Here is an 8525-nt window from a genome sequence, read left to right as displayed (position 1 = left end):
CTGTAATCCCTGCACTTTGGGAGGCCAAGGCAGGTAGATCACCTGAGATCAGGAGTTCAGGACCAACCTGGCCGACACGATGAAATACCGTCTCTACTAAAAATACAAAAATTAGCTGAGTGTGATGGCAGGTGCCTGTAATTCCATCTACTCAGGAGGCTGAGGTAGGAGAGTCACTTGAACCCAGGAGGTAGAGGTTGCAGTGAGTCGAGATTGTGCCACTGCATTCCATCCAGCCTGGGCAACAGAGTGAGTCTCCATCAAAAAAGAAAAAGAAAGGAAGGAAAGGAGGGAGGGAGAGAGAGAGAGGGAGGGAGGGAAGGAAAGAAAGAAAGAAAGAAATTTTCCATGGTGGTTGTACTAGTTTACATTCCCACCAACAGTGCAAAAGAGTTCCTCTTTTTCCATATCCTCACCAAGATGTTCTCTTTTTTTCTTCATATGTTTTCATGGATATTTTTTGTCTTTTTAATAAAGGCCATTCTGATTGGAGTAAGATCTCATTGTGGTTTTGATTTCTATTTCTCTGATGATTAGTGATGATGAGCATTTTTTCATATACCTGTTGGCTGTTTACATGTCTTCTTTTGTGTGTGTGTGTGTGTGTGTGTGTGTTTTGTGTGTGTACACATTTAGTTTTATTGTAACAAAGCAACTTGTACACTTTTAACTTTTAAAACTGAGCATCATCTTTCCTTTCCAGTGAAGCAAAAAAGAAAATTTAAAAATAAACAAGAACAAAATTACAATAGAGAATGTCAATTCCAAATAAGATCCTACAGGTTCTGCTGATTCTCCCATTGAGTGGCAGGGCTCAAGCCATCATTAGGAGATAATTCATTTGAAAAGTGGCATCTTAAACTGCAAGGATGTCTGTCAAATATCACAATTAAACATGCCAAAGGAGATGCCATGTTGTCAAAATGACCACTTAACCCACACGAGCATCTCAAACCCACCCTTTGCTGACCTTCTATAACCTCATTTTTTAAAGTTTTTTTTCTTTTTCTGACCAAGAGAAAGTAGACAGATACATGTTGGTAAATGCTAACTGTCCATATTCATATAGAGACACAGTGTACTCTCTGAGCCCAATATACAGAGAAAGGAGGGAAAAAGCTAGAATTCTATGCACTACTACACAGGGCCTACACCCTCCAGCTTCCAGCAGAGCAAAGAGAGCAAGTTTTCTTTTTTCCCACAGAGCTCAGTGGTGTTGATTCCATACAGTTTTTGTTCAGACAGGAAGGGATAAAAATGAATTTCAAACAGAAAGGGGTAGAGACTCTTTTCCCATTGTATTCTGCTCAAGGTATTTCCCCCAAAATAAGTTGAGAACCATGGTGCAGGGAAAAGAGACCTTAAGAACAGGGTGATCAAGCACAAGAGGAGAAAAAAAAAAAAAAGACTGCAACTTGCTCCCAGGGACTGGAGAAAATTTTAAAAAGGAAGGTTGGAATGCATCAGTGTTCTATTAGTCATCTTCTCCTTCATCCCCTTCATCATCATCTTCATCTTCTTCACCTTCATCCTCATCCCCTTCATCAATATCTTCTAATCCTTCCTCCTCTTCTTCATCATCATCATCTTCTCTTTCTCCTTCATCATTCATATTGGGGACCAAGTAGTATTGAAATGGGTTTGGCCAAATATCATCTTTGATGACCTTTCCTAACTCATCAGCACCTGCATCAGAATGGTTAGTAAACCGGGTAAAGAAGCTCTCTTGTTCCTCATGCTGCCTCTTCCTGCTGGCTTTATTCTGTGTTTGACTTGAACGTTTCGTCAAATCCTTTCCAGACTTCCATTTGATTTTGGTGGACTTTGAAGATGGATCACCACTCTCATTCAGATGAAATTCTTTGGGGAGAAATTTATTTTCAAAGGAAGGATTTTCATCAAAATAAACATTTATTCTGTAACCTGATTTAATATTTTCAAATTCTGTCAGTCACTTCAACTCTGGTCAAATAATTTAGTGCCTCTTCGTCCTCCTCCCCAAGCAGTGCAGACACTTGTGGATGGTTGACAAATGTTGTTACCCAAAAATTTGGGATTTTGGCAATCAATTCTGACCTCTTCTGAAAAAATGGTTGGCAGAGTTTGTCATATTTCTGTTCTACTTTCAAAATCTCCTCACTGGTTTGTTCATTAAGTCTATTTCATTTTGTACTTCATCAGTGTGTTCAATTGCTTCTTGTTGTTTGTTTTCTCCCTTCTTTGGCAAGCCTGCAGAGGCTGATGTCCCCTCCAGTCCCAGAGCAGGAGGTAGTCTTGGTTTCTTCTTTTGAGGTGGGAGTGGAGACTGGCATTTATGGGCCATGCTGCTGGGGAAGTCTGAGAACCAGGGAACAAGTCTCCTCGCGTGTCGGAAAGCAGGCAGAACACTCTACGTGTCTTCTTTTAAGAAATGTTTATGTATGTCCTTTGCCCACTTTTTAATGGGATTATTTGTTTTTTCCTTTTTGAGATTTTTGAGCTCCTTTTATATTCTGGATCTTAGTTCCTTGTTGAATGAATAGCTTGCAAATGTTTTCTCCCTTTCAACAAGTTGTCTCTTCACTCTGTTGATTGTTTCCTTTGCTGTTCAGAAGATTTTTAGTTTAATAAAGTCCCATTTGTTTATTTTTGTTTTTGCTGTCTGTGCTTTTGAGGTCTCAGTCATAACTTCTTTGCCTGGGCCAATATCCAGGAGAGATTTTCCCAGTATTTTTATAGTTTTAGATCTTATGTTTCAGTCTTTAATCCATTTTGAAATTATTTTTGCATATGGTGAGAGAGAAGGATCCAGTTTCATTCTTCTACATGTGGCTATCCAATTTTCCCAGCACCCTTTATGGAAGTGGGTGTCCTTTCCCCAGTGTAAGCTCTTGGCACCTTTGTTGAAGATCAGTTGACTGTGATCTCTTGTCTCTTCCATTGGTCTATGTGTTATTTTTATACCAACACCATGCTGTTTTGGTTACTATAGCCTTGTAATATATTTTAAAGTCCTGTGACATTATGCCTCTAGCTCCAGTTTTTTCAGAGGCTGGACCATCTCTATTTTCTTTGCCCTCGGGCTTTATAAGACACCCCTGTGTCCATATAATACATTATCCTTTTCTTCTTAGGCAAGGTGTAGGTGGTTTATGTTACCTGTAATTCAACGAGTCTTAACTAAGACCACTTCTTTAATGGTGGGGCAGGTTTAAAAGGGTCTGGTGAGATATGTCTCCCTCATTACACAGAAGGAAGAGAAAGAGGATGAATGGTGATATTTCTGAGACCACAACTTTGGATCATGAATCCTCGGCCTAAGGAGAAACTAATGCCTCTGGATTCTGATCACTGTACTCCACCGTGGGAGGGACTTCAGACATGCCTAAGAAGTTGTCTGAATCTGTCATCTGAAGCCAACCTGTCTTACTTTAATCTTTAATTAAAGTAAGCTGCATTCCCACCCCCAAACAATATTTTTAAATGGGGGAAAGGGAAACAGGGGAGATTCCTGTGTTTGTACATTTCACTTACTCCTGGGGCTCCGGAGTTGCAGAGGAGCCTGAAGTTTACACCAGAAAGTACACAAGATAGCTATTTGGACATCACACACCACTTTGCCAGTTTCCGTTCTCTTGAATTATTTACCATCTAATTGTCTGCATTGAAACAGAATGTAGAAACACAGAGTCAGATTTGAAGCCCTATTTGCAAGTTAGAGAAAGAAAACTAGAGTTCAGTGAAGTACCTGGGGCAGAAACAGTTCATGGATTTCTGAAGTTCTCTTACCTTGAGAGGGCAGTGAATACAGGGGGCGAAACCAGCACAGCAACAGAAAGAGAGCCTCAGGCTGGAAGGTGCCTTAGAAGTCACTAGTCCAGCCTCCCTTCTGAGGTCACTCTCTCCCTCCAGTGTAGACATCTGGCGTCTAGTCTGTACTTTCCCCTCAACTGGCTATGTCACCCTGAACCTTGATTTCTTCATCTGCAAAGACAGAATACAAAGGAAGATGGGATGGAAAATAAGCCTGTCTATAAATTTTAAAAAGTGTTATCACAAATTTTATTTTCACCATTGTACCAATAGTCCCTTCCCTTCCCTTCCCCTCCCTCCCCTCCCTTCCCCTTCCTTTCCCTTCCCTTTCTCTTTCTTTCTTTTCTTTCTTTTTAGGTCTCACTCTGTGGCCTAAGTTGGAGTACAGTGGCACAGTCTTGACTCCCTACTGTCTCAAATGCCTGAGCTCAAGCGATCCTTCCACCTCAGCCTCCCTAGTAGCTAGGACCACAGATGTGTGCCACCATGCTTGGCTACTTTTTGTATTATTCTTTTTTTTTTTAGAAACAGGGTCTCACCATTTTGCCCAAGCTGGTCTCATCTCGAACTCCTGGGCTCAAGCAGTCCTCTGGTGTTGGGATTACATCCCAGTGTTGGGATTACAGGTGTGAGCCACATGCCTGGCCTACACCAATATTTTCCCATAGAAAGAAATATTAGTAGCTATGAAATTTTTAAAATAAAGTTAAAAACTTAGAAAAGTATAACAACAAATGAAACTCACTTGTTGGCCAGGCTTGGTGGCTCATGCCTGTAATCCTAGCAATTTCGGAGGCTGAGGTGGGTGGATCACCTGAGATCAGGAGTTCAAGACCAGCCTGACCATCATGGTGAAACCCCATCTTAAAAAACAAAAAAAGACTCACTTGTTTCACTGCTCAGTAGGAATCACTCATTTTATATATATATATATATATATATATATATATATATATATATATATGTCCTTTAATTAATTTATTTATTTTTTATAGAGAGGGGGTTTCTCCATGTTGGTTAGGCTGGTCTTGAACTCCTGACCTCAGGTGATCCACCCTCCTCAGCCTCCCAAAGTGCTGGGATTATAGGCGTGAACCACCACGCCTGGCCTTTTTTTTTGAGACAGGTCTCATTCTGTCGCCCAGGCTGGAGTGCAGTGGCTTGATTATTGCTCACTGTAGCCTCAACCTCCTGGGTTCAAGAGACCCTCCTGCCTCAGCCTCCTGAGTAGCTGAGACTACAGTTACTCACAACATGCCTGGCTAAGTAGATTGGCTTGTAGACAGGGTCTTGATATGTTGCCCAGGCTGGTCTTGAACTCCTGTCCTCAAGTGATCCCCCAGCTTCAGCTTCCCAAAGTGCTAGGATTACAGTTGTGAGCCACTGTGCCCAGTCCATAATATTATTTAATGCATTGCCTTCCAGTCTTTTCCTAACTAAATATATATAATTAAGAAATTTAAATTTTACTGTTTTATAGCTTAGTTTTTCCCTATTCAATATTTTCTAGTGTGTCTCTTCTCCATGTCAGTAAATATTCTTCAAAAAAAAGACTTTTGTCTGGGCATGGTGGCTCACACCTGTAATCTCAGCACTATGAGAGGCTGAGGCCCTATGGGAGGCTGAGGCGGGCAGATCACAATGTCAGGAGCTCGAGACCTGGCCAACATAGTGAAACGCCATGTCTACTAAAAATATAAAAGTTAGCTGGGCATAGCAGTGCGTGCCTGTAGTCCCAGCTACTCAGGAGGCTGACACAGGAGAATCACTTGAACCTGGGAAGCAGAGGTTGTGGTGAGCCAAGATCATGCTACTGCACTCCAGCCTGGGCAACAACAAGACTTTGTCTCAAAAAAAAGAAAAAAAGAAAAAAAAAAAAACCCACAAGACTTTTAATGGCTAATTGTTTTCAAATAGTTTCCTGTAGCCAGGCACAGCAGCACACATCAGTAGCCCTAGCTGTGCAGGAGGCTGAGGCTTGAGCCTAAGAGTTTGAGGCCACCCTGGGCAATGAGCAAGATCCCATTTCTTTCTCTTTTTTTTTTTTTTTTTTTTTGAGACAGAGTCTCGCTCTGTAGCCCAGGCTGGAATGCAATGGCGCAATCTCATCCCTCTGCAACTTCTGCCTTCTGGGTCCTGGTTCAAGCAATTCTCCTACCTCAGCCTCCCAAGTAGCTGGGATTACAGGCATGAGCCACCATGCCCAGTTAATTTTTGTATTTTTTAGTAGAGACGGGGTTTCACCATGTTGGCCAGTCTGGTCTTGAACTCCTGACCTTGTGATCCACCCGCCTTGGCCTCCCAAAGTGCTGGGATTACAGGCATGAGCCACTGCGCCCAGCCAATCCCGATTCTTAAAAAGAAGGAGGTACACACATGACTATGATCCAATGGATTCATTTGATTTCACATTAAAATCCAACAAGGTACTAAACAGGATGCTGATAACAATACAAAGTCACTCAGTAGAGATCAGGGACAAATGATTTTTGTCCTGACAAAATGATTTCCTGACACAATGATTTCCCCTAAGGACAATATCTGGCAGCACCCCACACTACTAGCCTATGAATGGGAAGTGAGAGAAATGGAGTGATAGGTGGCTGGAGGGTCAAGGGGTGGGGTGTATGTAAGCATTCAGGTGAGGGCACATGAGTAGGGAGCAGATCTTAGAAAACACATGGCCCTAGCCACTGAATTTATTAATACCTGCTGTGACACTGCTGCATATTCTTTTATGACCTAAGAACTACAGGCCAACTGCCACCATTATATTCATATTTCCCTCCAATCTTTTTTCTCTTTTTTTCTGCCTTCCAGTCTTTTCTCTAAGCATAGTTTTCTTCTCTTTTCACATAGTTGAAATCCATAATAGTATGGATATTTTTGTTACTTTTTTCTCATTTATACAAATGCAGTCTTTAGGTTTGACTTGTATAAAGTTAGAATAGAGAAAAATGAATTGTGTATCAATAGAAAAAGACTATTTTTTCTTTTTCTTTTTTGTTTTGAGGCGGAGTCTTGCTGCAACGCCTAGGCTGGAGTGCAATGGTGCCATCTCGGCCCACTGCAGCCTCTGCTTTCTGGGTTCAAGCAATTCTTCTGTCTCAGCCTCCTGAGTAGCTGGGATTGCAGGCATGCACCACCACACCTGGCTAACTTTTTTGCATTTTATTAGCGATGGGGTTTCACTATATTGGCCAGGCTGGTCTCAAACTCCTGACCTCAGGTGATCTGTCCGCCTCAGCCTCCCAAGTGCTGGGATTACAGACATAAGCCACTGCACCTGGCCATTTTTCTTTTTTAAAAAATTAGAGGGAGGATCTCACTATATTGCCTAGGGCTTGTCTCAGACTCCTGGGCTCAAGTGATCTTCCTGCATTGGCCTCCCAAAATGCTGGGATTACAGTCATGAGCTACCACACCAGGTCAATTTATACATTTACTTGTTAGGGTCCATTCAATCACCAACTTCAATGGAAATCAACATTTTTTATATTTGCAAGGAAAATGGTCCACTTCTTACAAATAGGCTTCAGGATGGAAAAATGAAGGATGAGGCAGACACATCTACAGTGAGGAAAAGAATGATGGCTCCTTTTTCCTCATAGGCAACTTGAGGGAGGTGAAAGGACGTAAGTAAAGGCATGTTGGGGAAGTCAGAGAAGCATCCACACCCACTCATTATATCAAGTGTCTAGAGACTCTCTAAATAATTCAGGCACAGTCGGCTCCCTCCAAGGGCAGGTGTTGAGGAGAGTTTCCAGACAAGCAGCTCCTCTTGCAAAACTGGAGCAGACCAAGGATCTGATTACGTGAAAAGGGGTTCAGTTAGTAGCTATGGCAACCTCCATATTCAGCCTTACAACTTTCCTTTGGGATAAGGTACAAGAAGCTTCTGAGAAAACACTACTGCTACAGCCCCCTGTGGTGGTGAAGAGTTTCAAAGCCCCGTTGTCTTGGGTTCAAATCCAGGTTCCTCCACTACAGTGTGATCTTGGGCAATTTACTGATCTTTAGGTTCTATGCCTGTAAAATAGGGGTAACAACTCCCCAACTCAGATTATTATTGCATCATAATTCATCTAGCCCTCGTACTATGGTGCTTAGTATACAGTAGATCTGTCCTAAGAATGTCTGCACTTCATGTCCTAGGAATTGATGCTTGGACTTCAAATAAAAGAGAAATGTAGGGCCTGGTGTGGTGGCATGCACTTGTAATCCGAGCTATTCAGGAGCTGAGACAGGAGGACTGCTTGAGCCCAGGAGTTGAGTTGGAGACCATTCTAAGTGACAGTGAGACCTCATCTAAAAGGAGAAAAATAGCAATGTCCAGAACTAAGAGAAAGCCATTCCTTAGAATCATGAATAGTAACAGCCAAAAGTTACTGAAGGTTAACCATATGCTGAATACTGTGCTGACTGCTTTACACTTACTCTCGCAAAACCACTTATGGATATGTATTATCAACGTTCAGAGAAGTTAAGACACTTTCCCCAGGTCAAACAACTAGTAGGTGTTAGAATCAAGGTCCAAACCCTATTCAGCCTCTAAACTGAAAAGACCTGTGTTCCTACCCTGTAGGGAAGAGGATCGCTGGAAGTTATTTTACTGATCAGCACTTCATTTCCAGGACAGCCTGGGAAGGGGATAATTTGCTGGGCCTTGAGGAAGAGCAGGCCGACTTCCTTAGGTCCATGGGACCCGACTGCCCTCTGGCGTTAGAGGAATC

At 42.2% G+C, this 8525-nt stretch overlaps 1 pseudogene; it reads right to left on the bottom strand.

The window, feature by feature from the left end:
* Nucleotides 1–1396: 1396 nt before the first annotated feature.
* On the bottom strand, nt 1397–2393 carry LOC108295730 (annotated as a pseudogene).
* Between the last annotated feature and the right edge of the window lie 6132 nt (nt 2394–8525).

This window comes from Cebus imitator, unplaced genomic scaffold (assembly GCF_001604975.1).
Source record: "Cebus imitator isolate Cc_AM_T3 unplaced genomic scaffold, Cebus_imitator-1.0 Scaffold656, whole genome shotgun sequence".
NCBI lineage: Eukaryota > Metazoa > Chordata > Mammalia > Primates > Cebidae > Cebus > Cebus imitator.
This window is presented reverse-complemented; position numbering and strand designations above follow the sequence as displayed.